The sequence below is a fragment of the Pempheris klunzingeri genome, chromosome 5 (assembly GCF_042242105.1).
Source record: "Pempheris klunzingeri isolate RE-2024b chromosome 5, fPemKlu1.hap1, whole genome shotgun sequence".
Classification (NCBI taxonomy): Eukaryota; Metazoa; Chordata; class Actinopteri; order Acropomatiformes; family Pempheridae; genus Pempheris; species Pempheris klunzingeri.
Window position 1 is genome coordinate 7,954,431 of NC_092016.1, and position 15,447 is coordinate 7,969,877.

General features: G+C 40.7%; 1 protein-coding gene across 3 annotated transcripts in view; it reads right to left on the bottom strand.

Moving 5' to 3' along the window:
- srpk2 (SRSF protein kinase 2) overlaps positions 1 to 15,447 on the bottom strand; it is a 66,073-nt gene that overhangs the window by 24,737 nt on the left and 25,889 nt on the right. The gene's annotated exons all lie outside the window — the stretch shown is intronic.

A 15,447-nucleotide genomic window follows, 5' to 3' on the forward strand; every position in this document is an offset into this window, starting at 1 on the left:
TCAAAATAATAACTTGTTTCTGACTAGAATCATTTAGCAGTGATTCATCCAGTGCTAAGTTCAAAAAACCTTTTACATATGCTGTGCTGAACACATTGTGTCAGAAGTCTTTACTGCAAAGAAAAAAGAGCTCAGGAAATGACGCAAGTCTGCGTTTGGATTAAATAAAAGAAAAAACACAGTTGGTATGACCTTCAATAGTCAGTGTTGCTGATCAAATAAAGAATGAGGTGGCAACTGCAGAAAATTGTATTTAACCAACAGAAAGTCAAAAAAGGAGGAGGACATCACAACATCAGGGACATGTTTTTGGTTGCGGTACAATAAAATCATCAGAACTCCTCTGCACAACAGTATAATGTAGTAAAAAAAAGTCAAAAATGAAGAAGTGACTTCACGCACAAATAAAAATCACAAAACATACTTATAATAAATCCCCTTTTACATTTTGACATAATGAAGTCAATAATTCATGCAGAGCTTATTTCCCCCCCCCCAAAAAAAAAATCATATGCAGAAACGTTCAGAAGAGGTTGTAGATGTGGTTCTTCTACATCTACAACCTCTTCTGCAGAATAAAACACAATGGCCCAGTGTTCCATGTAGTCTCTGTAAAAGTCAGCTTTCAGATTGACAATAGAGAAAAACACAAGAGAAGTCTTCATGGTCATAACTAGGCACAGGTAATGTAGGAAAACTAATACTCTACTGATAACCACAGTATTCTTTCAATTGCAATTAATGTTCTAACATTGAAGTATTCTAAATCAATCAATAAAAACAAACAAAAAAAAAATCAGGTCACATTAATTTTAACTGGTCTATTGTCTGTTTTATTTATTCTCAAGAATTTCAGATCCCATGCTATGACAGATTCCGTTCTGTTTCATTAGAGATGAGGATTATAAACGAAGATATTTCAATATGAGAAATGTGTTGTGTAATTGACCATAAAATGAATTATTGCTCAATAACTGCAAGTGGTTTGCAGACAGTCAGGTTGAACCAGTCGACACCCACCAACACCTCAGACATGAATCAGCAGAAAAATGGATACCATCCAAAATCACAGAGAAAAACAAACTTTTTTTTTTCTTCTGGAAAAATGTATCATATGCAAAAAACGTGTCCTTGTTTGAGATATTCAAGTTGGTATTCTTAAAATGTATGACATGATTAAAGACTTTGAGATGATGATAAATAATCAGATACAATGACAGATAGATGAGGGTAACTTTTCAGTGGGTAATGTCCATGGTCAGTCCTTTCAGCCTCGTTCCACTTCCTTTTGCTTGTCTAAAATGGAACTGAGCCCATGAGAGGGAAAACATAAAATAGGCTGCAGAGCACGGGCTCCCTCTTTCTCCAGGCCTGGCTTTTTTTGTTGAGCAGCGAGCTGGCACTCTTATCCAGGGCGATTAACAATGATTGATCAGGCAGGGGGTTCAGCGTTTTGCTTTAGGATGCTGCCATGGCACACATGGCTATTTCTGGAGATTTTGGGAACATGCCTGTAACGTTTTCTGTTTTGGGCCTCTGCGCCAACATGCCACTGTGCTACTTGTGTGAGGACACTGCAAACTATGGTGCTTTCCAGATTTGTTATGTTAACACTCTCCTACAGTCCTACCAAATGACATGCATGTAATCGGTTTTGAGCTAATTAGCCCACTGTTCATTACTATTCATTGGTCCGTCAGAGTGGTGTTACCCAACCTGAGGGTCGGGACCTCCAAGGGGTTGCAATCGCAATCGGGTCAGAGAAGACATTGTTGCAAAGCAAAATCACATTTAACTTTTAGACATTTCTCTTTCTTTTTTTCTTGATAATTTGACCTATCACGACTGCTGGCAATTATTCAAAGAAAACACAGGAAAATCATTCTTGATTTGACCTTTATCCTCAACAGATACATGATGTAGACACTTGTTTGAAAGGGTCACGAGTATAAAAAGTTGGGAAACTCTAATTCAGAGTACTGAACAGCAAACTCTACCACTGCACACTGGACACATAGTACCCACAGTGTGGACGCACTAATGCAGAGTTAATTTGATTGTGGGACATTCCCACATTTCATTTTCTTTTTGCTCTCCTGTCACAGGCCTATTGTTCTGCAAACAGCGTGTGGGACGCTCGGAGGTGAGAATATAGCTGTCACACTTATCATTACCAGCAAAAGGGCTGACATTTTCAATCAATCTAACATTTCCTTATCATGGCTCAATCGAATCTTCACCTTGAGACAACTCGCGGTTTCAATGACGTCTCTGTGAGACTGGATCAGAATCCCCACATAAGCAGAGCCTGAAGAGAGCTCAACGAACACCTCTTATTCACCGTCACCTCACAGTAGTGGCAACATGCTCAAATGCTAAATCAAGACAGAAAAACTATAAACACACAAAGCCAGCGCTTGTGAGCCGTTATAAAATTGCGGTCACAGGCGCAGACACATGATGGAGCCTCTTGGTGTGTTGCCATGGCAACTGCAAGGCGAGGGGGGGCGGGGGGGAATCCAGCACACAATGCGTTAACGCGGTGGCAAGGCCAACATATGAACACACACACTCACACAAACACACAGCAGCAACAGCAGCAGCAGCAGCAGCAGCAGCAGCAGCCATGGTTCTTCCAATGCAGCAGTGAAGGACAGAAGATAACTTGGCATTGAGATTTCATTGCTATTTTACAACTGACACACACACACACACACACACACACACAGTTGAGGGCTGTGTCCTTGCAGTAGGATTCTGCTTCTTTACCAAAGCAGTCACGTAGAGAGTCATACATCACGTCTATTAGCTCAGTGCTTTTACACAGCTCATCTTGCCATTGGCTGTAGGAACACTTCGCCCCACGTAACTTTCTGGACTCAAGCCGAGCAGCAAAAACATTAAGACGCCACAGTGTAAAACACAGACAGGCAGATGAAGGACGGTGACAGAATAAAGACGAATCGAACAGGTGCACAGACAGAAAACCGAGAAAGAGAAAGAGGTAGGCATGAGGAGAAACAAGGCAGAGGAAGACTCATAGTCAGAGAAGTGGGAAAAACAGACAGAGAAAAGAAACAGGAGGTCAGATATAGAGAGAAGTGTACTCAAGACGAAACCAACAGCCCAAGAGACAGGCATAAACAGACAGAGGAAGACAGGCAGGATAGAAATAAGCAGTGAAAACGGCAGCTGGAAAAAAACTGCAGGCAAAAACAGAGAGACAGATAAGAAACATACAGAAAAAGACAATGACAGAGAGGCACAGAGAGACACAGAGAGAGAGAGAGAGAGAGAGACAGGGGAAAATAGAGAGACGTGAAGGCAGTGAGAGAGTTGTATAGGCTGACAAGCAGAGAGACCAGTCAGAACAAAACAGAGACACAAACAGAGAAAAACAGAGGCAGCAGACAGAAAAAAAAAAAAAAAACAACAGAAGCAGAGACAGCGGCAGAAGAGATGGACTCGTTTTGAATCTCTATACGTTTGACACGCAAAAACCTTTATACAGCCTAACGCACAAAACCCATGTGGGAGTATGAGTGTGCATCGTTCCACCTTAAATTACTCTGAAAAACAGGTGGAGGTGGAGAAGGCGTTACTGCTGAGCAAGTGGAAAACTCAAGCAGCGACAAACAGGACGCAGGCAGGAAAACACAACAGTGAACAGAGGTCATTACTTCAAGCATACAGTGTGGCCTTCGTGTAATTAGAAAATAATTGGATTTTTGTTTGTATAAAGATGATGTGTTACATCCTGTTTTTTGATCAGAGAGTATCTCACCGATGTAGACTGCATTCTTAACACTGTTTTAATTCATTCATTCATTCACTCATTCATTCACTGAACCTTTCCAGTCTATGCCTCAGAGGCTATTAATCATGACATCGTGCTAAACCAGTACTGTACTTTCTGAACTGTACAGTGTCACATTGTGCATCTGTGTCCTTGTTTAATATCCACTACAAAAAAAACATTTAAAAATGTTTGTATCTTTTCTTTATAATTTCAGATTAGGTTTGTAATGTGGAAAACTCTGTACAAGTACTGTAAACCGAACCACCGCAGTCAGTAATTTAAACTAGTGATTCTAAAATGTGCCGATGAGGCTCGACAGCATGCAGAGTTTCACGGTAACCAATCAGCTATGATTAGTTCCCTCTTCTGGTTAAAAGGTGTAGTAATCAATTTCTTCCACTAATTGGCACTAATTTGCACACCAGGAGCATTGATTTGCTCCTCAACCAAAGGGTACCCCCCCCCACCTCCTCTATGTACTGTAGCTATCGTATTTATACTCCACATCATTTATATTGTTTACTGAGATGAACTTACATTTTTTTTCCCTCTCTCTTTATTGTTATTTGGAGGTTTTTCACATGAATATGAACACATTTCTCGTAGCACCATATGTTGAAGTACACGTGTGTGCTTATGTGTTCAGACACATGTTTTGTTATTTTGATGTTTAATAAATAGCGGTGTCTTAAAATCCAATGTTGGATGGGCCAAATGTTGGGCAACACATGGAAATAAAACTAAGAGTTGCGGAACAAGTGGAACAGGATTGCTACAATCAGAACAAAAAATAAGAGAGGACCAATGCAGCATCTAAATAAAATTAGCAAAAGTCCAATTTGAAGATTTTTCTTTCATGTTATGCTTTTTTTTTTTTTTTTTTTTTTGATGGGGGGTGGAAACGTGCGGTAGGGATTCAGTCCTTGTCGAAAACAATCCAAAAACAATCCATACAAGCTATCAAATATTAGGCAAAGTCTAAGCCATGTTCCTTTTATTTTTGTACATGAGTATGCCACAGCACCATAAAGGTTTATGAACACGACTCTTACAGATTAGAGGTGTCATTTACCTCAGTGCGGGCATAACATTTGCTTGTTTAGCCACTGGTGGGACAAAGTGAACTCAGCAGTAACTTACGGAGGGTATAATGAAAGAGCTGTGCTGATTATCTGGATGGCATAAACACTGAGCTTGAGGAGTGTGTGTGTGTGTGCATGGGTGTGATCACCTTGCCTCCGGACAGTGTGGGAGAGGCAAATATGAACCATCAGGGATGCCCTGCGTGTTTTAGTATTTATTTTTGTTCATATAAAAAGGCGCTGAGTGTGTGTGTTTGTGTTGCTGAGCTTACAAGGCATCGCCCACACCTGCAGCAAGGCATATTTGAAATGGGACATTAAATGCATATCTTGCTACATTGGTAAATCATTATTTTTTAAACTGGTGGCGCTGTTCCAGTACATGTGAGCGTAGAGCGCAGGTTGAGACAGGAGTTTCATAGCCTATAACCTTGGACTGTGGAAGCAAATAACTGCAGAATGTGCCTCCCATCCTTCAACATCTTGTTATGTGTGTGGACATGCCTAGGCTGCTTCTCACAAGTTAACCCACGTGTAAGTGTGATGTGCACAGATCTGAACACGCGCACACACACACACACACAAACTGCCTGTTTTCAGTCTCAGCCTCTCAACTCTGACGTTCCACATTGGCATCTGCAGCCCCAGTGTTACATTTTTAACAGCCCAGCACGTTTTTGTTGATTTTTAGCACACACTTGGCAAATTACAACAAAAAGAACTACTAAATGGGGCATCTCCCTACATACATTTGCACGTGCACAATATGATTTGTTCAAACTTGATTTACTATGAGCCCACTTGAAACGCTTGTCTTGTTGCTAGGGAGCAATGTCCAAGGTCCATCATTCATACCTGAAAACCAGCCCTGTCATGTAATCTGCAGAAGCTCATCATGACTGTAGTGGAAATACTGAACAAGAAAACAGCTGTAAAATGATTTCATTTGACAAAATCCACTGAGAGGAGATGGGAACTGAGTGGATTCTTCAATCATACAGACATTTGTCCAACCAGTAAATTCCTCACAACATACCACACTGTGTAAACCTGTCTGAACAGCTTTGTAGCTGAAAACTGCTGACTTGACAAGGCAGCACCGAAATTATCGAGTGTGTAAAACAACTTCTAGATTTAGCCTGAAAACACATACTAATTTTGGTATGAATACAGCTCTGTGTCCAAACTATTAATCATCTCGACCCTTATCCATTAGTATTTGAGGCCATTTCTTATTCTTTTGAGTAACCAAGTCTATTTGCTGGAGTGTCTAAGTTTGATTTTCCATCCAAAACAAAAAAGTAAGTGAACCAGTTAAAGGAATTCCACAACTGCTTATTTATTTCCTGTCACTAGTGAGGAAATCTGGGTCTAAGTGAGTTTGCCCCATTTAATGACACATATCTACCAAGCCTGAAAAAAAGAAAATCACATGGTTTACTTTCTTGAAAACATCAGTGAAAAGACATTATTGCATTTTACTGTCCTCTCTCCTGCCTTTTGATTAACTGGAATTATAACTTCATCTGCATGCCGTCTAGGATTCGACATCGTTGATGTATCCTGCTGTTAAAGAAAGTCACACAGTGTCGCCAACATCTTCGACCACTTAGACTTCGTATAGAACGGTTGACCGCTCTCGAGTTCAAACTTGATGACTCATCCTTAAACATGTCTCGTTATCACCAAGGTAACAGGTATTCCTTAGCAACAAGAGCATCATCCTCCACTCTCAATGTTAAGGCGTGGGTTTCAGACCGCGGGTGTCCTTCAGCTCAGTTTAACTATTCCAATGGTGGTGTCTCTACCTCCGATTGATTCATTGTTAATCTTCCACTCTCTCTGTCTCTCCATCTTGGCCCGTGTTGGTTGGACAGCTGACTCATTCCCTCCTCTCCTCCAGAGTATCTGTCTGTGTGGAGAACTGAAATCTCACTGCTATTTTCAGGATACAGCCTGTCGTCACTGGCTGCATTACCCCCACATAACCTCTAGTTGCACATTATAGTTCTGCAGGATCCTGTTTCATACCACATGCGACCAGCACAATACATTATGATACACGCACATAAGGTGCGATGCTAGATTCTCATACGGTATACGCTATGAATATGGAACGACGACAACAACAATCAGCCGCAGGGCATTTAAAAGCAGCATCAGCGTCGCACTGCTATAACACTGTTGGACCCACAATGGATAGTTTAAAACAAAAAAAATTTTAATCAAAAATCTAAATGATTCCATGCATTATTCTTTGTCAAAACCTGGCACCTACATTATCCACAATGCAATTTGACTGCAGTGTAGCCTCGAGCTGCTGATCAGACTTTATCTGAGTTCACACAGACACAGAGATGAGCAGGTAAGCTGGTAGGAGTGTCAGGATGCACGTCACAGTCCTACCAGAGCATTGCATTCTCAACATTCCTCCTGTAAATAACATGAATGTCCAGGTGACTGAGGTGTTTGGGGTTCCCTTCAATAGGCTACGTACTGCTGTGTTCAGCTGGTTTCAAAGAGGGAACGTCCCCGAGCACTGACCTCACAAAGAAAGAAGAGACTGATTCTGTAAAACATGGGACCTCTGGTAAGTAACCAGGCAACAGTGGTGTGGAGGACACCATTATCTTGTGCTGCGTGGAGTGTAATGTCACTTAGAGAGGCGTCAGAGGCAGTTGAGGGCTCAGCCCTTTGACCCCTCCAGTGCTGTCGATACCATCCAGCCCATCAAGCTCTCAGCAATGCAGGTACACCATAACATGAGCAGCAATGCAGAGCCAGAATGTGTACTGCATGTTTGGAATTTGTTATGGGTCTGCTGTTACCTCTGTTTGTCCTCTGAGGACTCATTTGTCACCAGATGCATCAATGAGAAGAAAACCTACAGAGACTTTAAGAGAGATTCTACGATTAATTTAACAGTGTAAGAGATTAAGAGATTAACTTGCAACTCTGGCAAGACTAGAGGGGCTAGAGGTGGATTGTTCCATCAAGGAGAACGAAGTGGAGATGGTGGAATCTTACTAGCTCCTCAGAACACAAATCAATAGAAAAGTATTATCATTATCAGATCAGCTAATAATGCAGCTTATTTATTCATGACACAGCACTTTGGCGGCTGCCGTTGCACAGAACACAATTTATTTTTCATGCAGATAGAGTATAATTTCTATTTTGTGGATATTCTTTATCTTGAGATTTGGATTGTCTATTTGCATCTATCTCTTGTTCCTTGAGTTTTTGTAACAATTTAATTTCCATCACAGAGGTCAATAAACTGGCTTCATCACCGAGACACTGCAACAAGCTCTGAGAAAACACAGAATATACACAATGCATCTTAATAAATCAATGCATTTAACGCAAGAATGTTTCATCAAAACACATGCATCCTGCCGAGCTGTTGTTACACAAGACTGCTGAACTGCTACCCCCTCACACACTGTGTGTCGCTCTATATAAAAGCATCAGCTAAATGGCTAAAATCTAAAATGTAAGCCATAATTTGGTTACAACACGTATAGAGGGGTTGCAGTGTTCTGTGCTGCTGTCCATGTTTAAGCTAAATAGTGTATCTTCTAATTAATAAACACAGAAAAACAAAGACTCAGCTTGGTGCAGCACACCAATCTATAGAGGATGAATCGACTGAATTCCCCACAGGCAGCCGATGGATACAAGACCACACGCTACGCTGCACTGACTGAACTCTACAGTAGATATATGATGCATAGCATACACGAAAACACAGAGGCACAGAACACACTTTAAGATGATGGGCAACAAAGGCTAATGAGCGAAATCTATACAATCTCTGATAGCAGACACACACAGAGAGATGTTGGTTTGCTAAAATTAACTTGCAGCAGGCAGACACCCATCTGTGGCAGCATGAAAATCCCTTGTGATAACACCAGCTGACTTGGAATAAAATTTGCATTGGGAAATAGGAGCACTGCTCTACATGGCTGGTGGGGTGGCATGTGTACAGAAAACACACACACACACGCACACATATATACACACATGCCTTGAGGCAGTGGAAGTCAAGTGACATGGCTGCAGACCGAGTAGGACAAGCACATTTCAATCTCCTGAACACAAAGGCCAACATCAGCTCCCCCCAAGCACACAAAAACATACAAACACACCAAGAGAAACATACTCATGGTCATATTCATGCGTTTTTGTATGCGCCACGTGTGTTTCCACTGCTCTGTTATACAAAAAGCCATTACACCGGGGTTCACGGTTTACTCTGCTCAGTGTAGAGATACCCAACAACATTTCTTACATGCAGAGCCGACGGGTACATGCTTTATCTTTCATTGTGCAGTGCACTATGCACTCCTCTCTATATAGTGCACTCATTCACTGCATTTTGTATTTATACATTCCAATGACGTCAGCCGGCCACAAAGCCTGTTATTGTAGAGGTTACATCCGCCCACACACTCTGCAAGCAAAAGCATCACAAGAAGCCATATGCATGTATGTTAAATGCTTATTTAAACATGCTTATGCACACACAAATGTACCTTTACTACCTTTTCTTGCTCAACATGTGATGTAAGCATGTTTGTCACCAATGGTGGTCTAAAATCAGGATTTTCTCAACAGGAAGTGAGGTTGAATACCAGAACCCTATGAGAGCTGCTTTGAGGTCTTTAAAATAAACAGATTTTTTGGTATTAGGTAACTTCAACAAAACTGACACAATAATAAAGTTTCACCCATCATTTCACCCAAACCAGTCCTCTTTTTACAGAACGACTTACAAATTGACAGACATAAGGAGGAAAGTATCATGGCCCAATATATTAAGAAAAGTTATCATTACATTTATCATGAAGGAGATAAAAGGTGAAAATTCTTCTTTATATAGACTTGTAACAATGCCAAGTATAACATCTGAATGTGAAAAGAGATTGTTTAGACATTATAGTAGTCCAGGCAGATAAAAATCAGCTTTAAATATCTTGAATTACTACAAAGAAACAACAGCAACATTAAATCCTTTTCATTCCTAAATTGGTTTATTTTGACCATAATCCACAAATGGCCTGTGGTGATTAAAGCCCTGTTGATACCTCGTTGAAGTGGAAATTTCCTCAGAAAAAAATATCTTAAATTTGCTCACGTCCGCTGCCATTACAAGCAACATGGAGAAATCGTACTGCTGGTTTGAGACGGTTAATTATTAGCACTGCTGCTAATAATAGCCTGCTCGCCACTCCCAAGAGGCTTCATCGATAGCAAAGGCCCCATCTCGAGCTAGGCAGCAACAATTGTCCTGAAAAGTAACATAACGTTATTAGTTTTCAGAAGGCGGCTCTAAATCATTTCCATTAAACGCTGCCAATCAAAGAGAATGTCACCATTAATGAGAGCTGGATATATATATCTCTGTGTCTCAGAATACAACGAGATTTAATATAGGCCTGTCAATTCAAGGAAGAGCAAAAGTAGATTGCTCTCAAGTTTAAAGTAGAGAGACATTTTTCTATGTGCGTGTCCAGAATTGTATTCATGGTGGTCAAAATCACTGTCATGTCCACAGAATGGCAAAATCTAAGTTTTTTTGATTTGAATTTAAACCATAATGAGCGTTACCTTCTCAAAAGTAAGGGGCCTTGGTCACATGTGTCAACAGCAACACAAAAAGCAAAGCAAGAAGTTTCCAAAGCATGAAAAACATTAACACAAAAGTGGAAGAACAGGTTATCACTCCTTTTTTTTTTTTTCCAAACAAAGTTTCTCGTTCTGAAAAGAAACTCCCACAGCAAATCCTTTGATATGCTGCAAAACTATTTCATGTGAAAACCACATGTCAACATACACTTGATAGATGGCTTTCCTAGTATTGTCTTTTCATACATTCATTTGGTTCAAAACAACAAAGGCTGGACTATAGACGGATCAAGACCAGGTCAAATCTTGCACCTTTGAAATCTGGACTTGACGTCAGATTTTGGTTCCTGACCAGAACACAAAAAAAGATTATTTCCATTATCAATTAATCTGCCTTTAATTTAATTTTTCTACTGATTGTTTAGTCAATGTAATGTCAAAGAAATGTTAAATGCACCATCCAATGTCTTGTGATACAAAACAGAGAAGCTGAGGACAGAACATGTTTTCCTCTAGATAAATGAGAATAATGAAAATATTAATGAATCATTAAAATGGTTGTTGATTTATTTTTTGCCAATTTACTAAATCGCTTAATCAACTTATTGTTGCAACTCTAAAACACTTTTTTCATAATTTTTTCCTTTTTCCTTCAAAAAAATGCAGTTGTGAGTCGGTGACAATTTTCCGCCCTGAGTAATGCCTGCAGGTATTCCTGTCAGGCTGCTTACATCCCAACAACCTCAACCAGCAAGGAATAGTAGCCCAAAAGGAGAAAATCCAAAAACATTTAACATTTTTGGATTTCCTGGTAAGAATCAGTTATGCAATAACAAAATGACCACATGTCTAGTGCATGGCCAGTACAAAGATAAAAATCATTATCTGGCCCATTAGTCCTGTCAATCCAGTCTGCCTTTGCCACATTCTCTCACTCATCCCCAGCATGAGTCTTGCAGAGATGGAAACAAGAGTTACCTCATTAAATGAAATGTTAAGACAAAATATCCACCTCAGTCTTGAAACTTAGCTGTACCAGCTAAAAACAATGACTTGCACCCCGTCATGGACCTTGCCCATTAGTCTTGTCAATCCAGCACCCCTTCGACAACAATTTCTCTCATTCTTCTTTATTTTTCCACCCTCTACCTGTTTCGGAGGGCCCTGTGGCGCAGGCGCAGCACACACAAAGCCAGGCCCCATTTCTTCTTAGTGGTCAGACACGAGCTTAACTCCATAGGGTAAGAGATACGGACGGACGTATGGACGGGTGAAGAGAGAACACCGTAGGTCCCCGCTCTCCGCTGTAGACTCGTGGATACAGCAGTCGAGGGACAACACAAACCCAGCCTTGAATTCCTGCAGGAGTCACATGGGACTGTGACACCCACCTGCGAAGGATCCTTCTCAATGCCCATTTGAGTTTGGGTTGAGTTTGTTAGTGCGCATAAGCATGTAGGGACTAATGCACAGGCATACGATAACATAGGCCCAGATGTGTCTGTTTTATACACACACAGTATCTCACGTACGGATCAGAAATGCAACACCCACAGCGCATTAACACCTCTCCATCTGCATGACCATCAAAACAAACTCGTTACCTCAAATACTCTCTGCACACTCTGAAAGGACATCCAATGTCAATTAAGCTTCCAGATGCTGTTACCAAAAATACTTTATAATGTGATTTGAATGTCAGCTCATTAGCATAGCAGCGTGTCAGGAGTCAAAGCTTTATATACTGCTGCTAGGACAGGGGAGACCTGATATTAGAGACACCATCAGAGTTTAAAAGAACTTTCTATGTAGAACCTCAGCTCACTTAAATCCACCAGCTTTCAGACAGTAAAACAAATATTTACTTACAAATGCAGACAGAAACTCTTGCTCCAGCAACTTTTTTTTCTCCATAAACTTAAAATCTATTTTTTTAAAAGTCTTCAACACTCTCTTAGTATCTTGAATCTATGAAGTGGATCAGCAAAGAAATTCTAATTCTGCATGTATAGGAGGAGAAAATGTGAAATTCCTTATTGATTACACATAATATATTTCACAAAGGCAGTAGGATATGTGCTCTTGTATTCAGCAGTCTTGCATGAGAAATGAAAGCAGAAGTGGTAATTGGAAAATGCTATCAACAAGTAGTGGAAAACAATAGGAGCATTAGTTCACTCACTTTATTACTTCAACGCCTGTATAATATATCTATAATATCCCTATGGGGACTTCGACACACAGTATCTGGTATCACACTTCTCCACAGCGGATATTAAAATTCCTTCTATTGTCCGACCAACAGTTCAAAACCCAAAGATATTGCGTTTACCATTAAAGACCTAATCCATCTAAATTACATTTCTCCTCATCCACTTTACTGATTGGTGAGTCTGCTCAGGTGAGTCTGCCTTTGCCACGCTGCAGCCCAATAAAAACAAGAAAGGCTGAACTGAACTTAACTGAACTGACAGATGACTGAAAAAAAAACCCCGGCAAACATTCACATTTGAAGCTTAAGCATGCCAGATTGAATCAACAAATAAGCTCTTGTGTTGTATTCATAACTTGTGACTTTGTCCACATTTATCTTAGCCTTAATTATTCATGTAGTAACATAAGTTCTTTTGTAGCTGCTCGGTGCTTTTATTTTTTTTTTCTTATATTAGCCAGAGTATTTGTATAATAATATCATAGAGACTGTGTCCATATGTTCTAGATTCGGTTTAGATTATGGGAGAGGATAAATAACACACCCATATCAGGATCACCACACCCAGCCTAGGTAGTGTGTGGTGGGTGTGAGGTGAGCAGTGTTGGCATGTAGACGATTTGGAAGTATTTCAAGGGTCCGGAGGTTTAAGGAAACCAAACCATTCAGAGCTTGTGTGGACCACCGAAAGAAAGAAAAAAAAAAAAAAAAAAAACATACCCATGACCAAGCTGCAGGAAGAGACACAACAGTTGAACAGTGTTCTCAGACACAACAGATGAATATTGTTCTCAGTTATGCAGCAGGCGAGTGACTCAGTCCTATGGGGCATGAGGCGTTGATGAGGGGTTCTGCGTGCAAGTACACACATGTTTATGGGTCTGTGTATGTTTGCGTGTGACCACAGGAGGAGACAACAGGAAACAAAAAGTGCTACCTTTAAATGGAAACATGTTATCTTTTCGCACAAGTGCATATGCAAAGCCGCACAAACAAACACATGCCTCCCCACACACACACACACACACACAGGCCATTATCATTCAACTGCTTCCACGCTGTAGCATCAGTAGAGATTAGTCCCCCGGTGACCTAGCATTACCAAACACACTGCGCAAGTCTGCAGAGGACCATCTATCTTCTCCCTCCATCTTCCCTTACTTTCCCCTCCATCTCCCCTCCTGCTTTTTTTTTATCTCAGTCTATCTGAGGCTCCCCAGCCATCTCCATCGGCCCTATCCTGAGGTTTCTGCTGTCCTTTCCTGTTCTTTACTCTCCATGTCTCTATCTCAGTCTTCGTCTCTCCAGCCTTTGGCTTTATCATCTCTTTCTCTATTCCTCTGAGGGTTCATCTCCCTCCCAGAGCTATCGTTGTACCACGTTCATCTGCCCCCCCACCCCCCCCCTCCCTCCTCAAAACATCTCAAATTTTTCCTCTCCATGTCTTCTCACTCTTCCTCCATTTCCCTTATTCTGCTGAGTATGATTTACAGAGTGTCGAAGCAGTAAAGTCGTCTCCAGAAAGACTAATACGCTGATGGCAGATAGCTGTAAAATAATGAGAGAGAAAGGCCCTTGCTGCATGCTAACTATCCACACTGCAGCTAAAGGCATTACACAGTAAGACTGGGGAACCAAAGTAGAATGTTTTTTCTCAGTTTTTTCTTCAACATGCTCTTGTTGCATAATGGGAATACGGTCTATTATTAGCATTGTTAGAATTGCTTATCAAAACGAATGAGTTCCCTCTGCACACGTGGTGGCTAATGATACACCAACAGCGCAAGCATGTCACTTTTTGGACCCAGAGTAAGATTGTTACCCAAGAGGATATGCGTGTTGTAAATGAAAGTTGTTTATACATTTATACTGGATTAAAATATAAATATAACAATTTCTGCAATTCTTGTTAGTTTCAGTCTCAGGGTGGAATAAATGGAGCATGTTGTGCAATATTTTATCAAAGTGTGTTTAATCCGTGGTCACAGCAATGGTCACAATAATGAGCAGGACCAATGCCGGCACTAGTTATAAGACAGGTACTGCATGACATCCAGGTCCAACAGAGAAACTAAAAACCTCCCAAATCAAACAAACTGATTTTTTTTTTTAAAGGACTGGATAAGAAGAAGAAAGAATAAAACAGAGCCATGGAATGAAAAGATAGAAATGAGAGAGAGAGAGAGAGAGAGAGAGAGAGAGCGATCTGACATGACCGGAACAGCACAGGAAAGACTGGAATGCTGTATATGTAAACATACTGAGTCAACAGGGACTGGGAACACTGGACACAAACAAGTCTAGAGCAGCAGAAAACCAAACCCAATGATATGATAAGCAGTCTTGTTGCTTGTCATGTGGATCAGACAGCAAAATTCCTACTGTATTTCATACAAAGCATCATTTTAACTTTAATCCAATTTGCTAAAAGTTGCCAAAACTGATTGAATATTTCCAGAGTGGAATGCAGTAACGCTGACAATGGAAAAGTGTGCTGCATTACTGGTCAAGACAAGCAACTCTTGAATCCAGGCCAAGAGGTAGTATCATAGAGAAAACTGCCTGCACACTGACAAACAAAACAAGGGGAGGATCTTCAGAAAACTGCTCAGAATGGTTCTCTGACTGTGACGTTCACATTATTCACCATGTTAACGACATGGCTCTAGGGAAGGCAATATCTGTCTGTCCGTCCACCACTTTGATCCGGGCTGAAATAT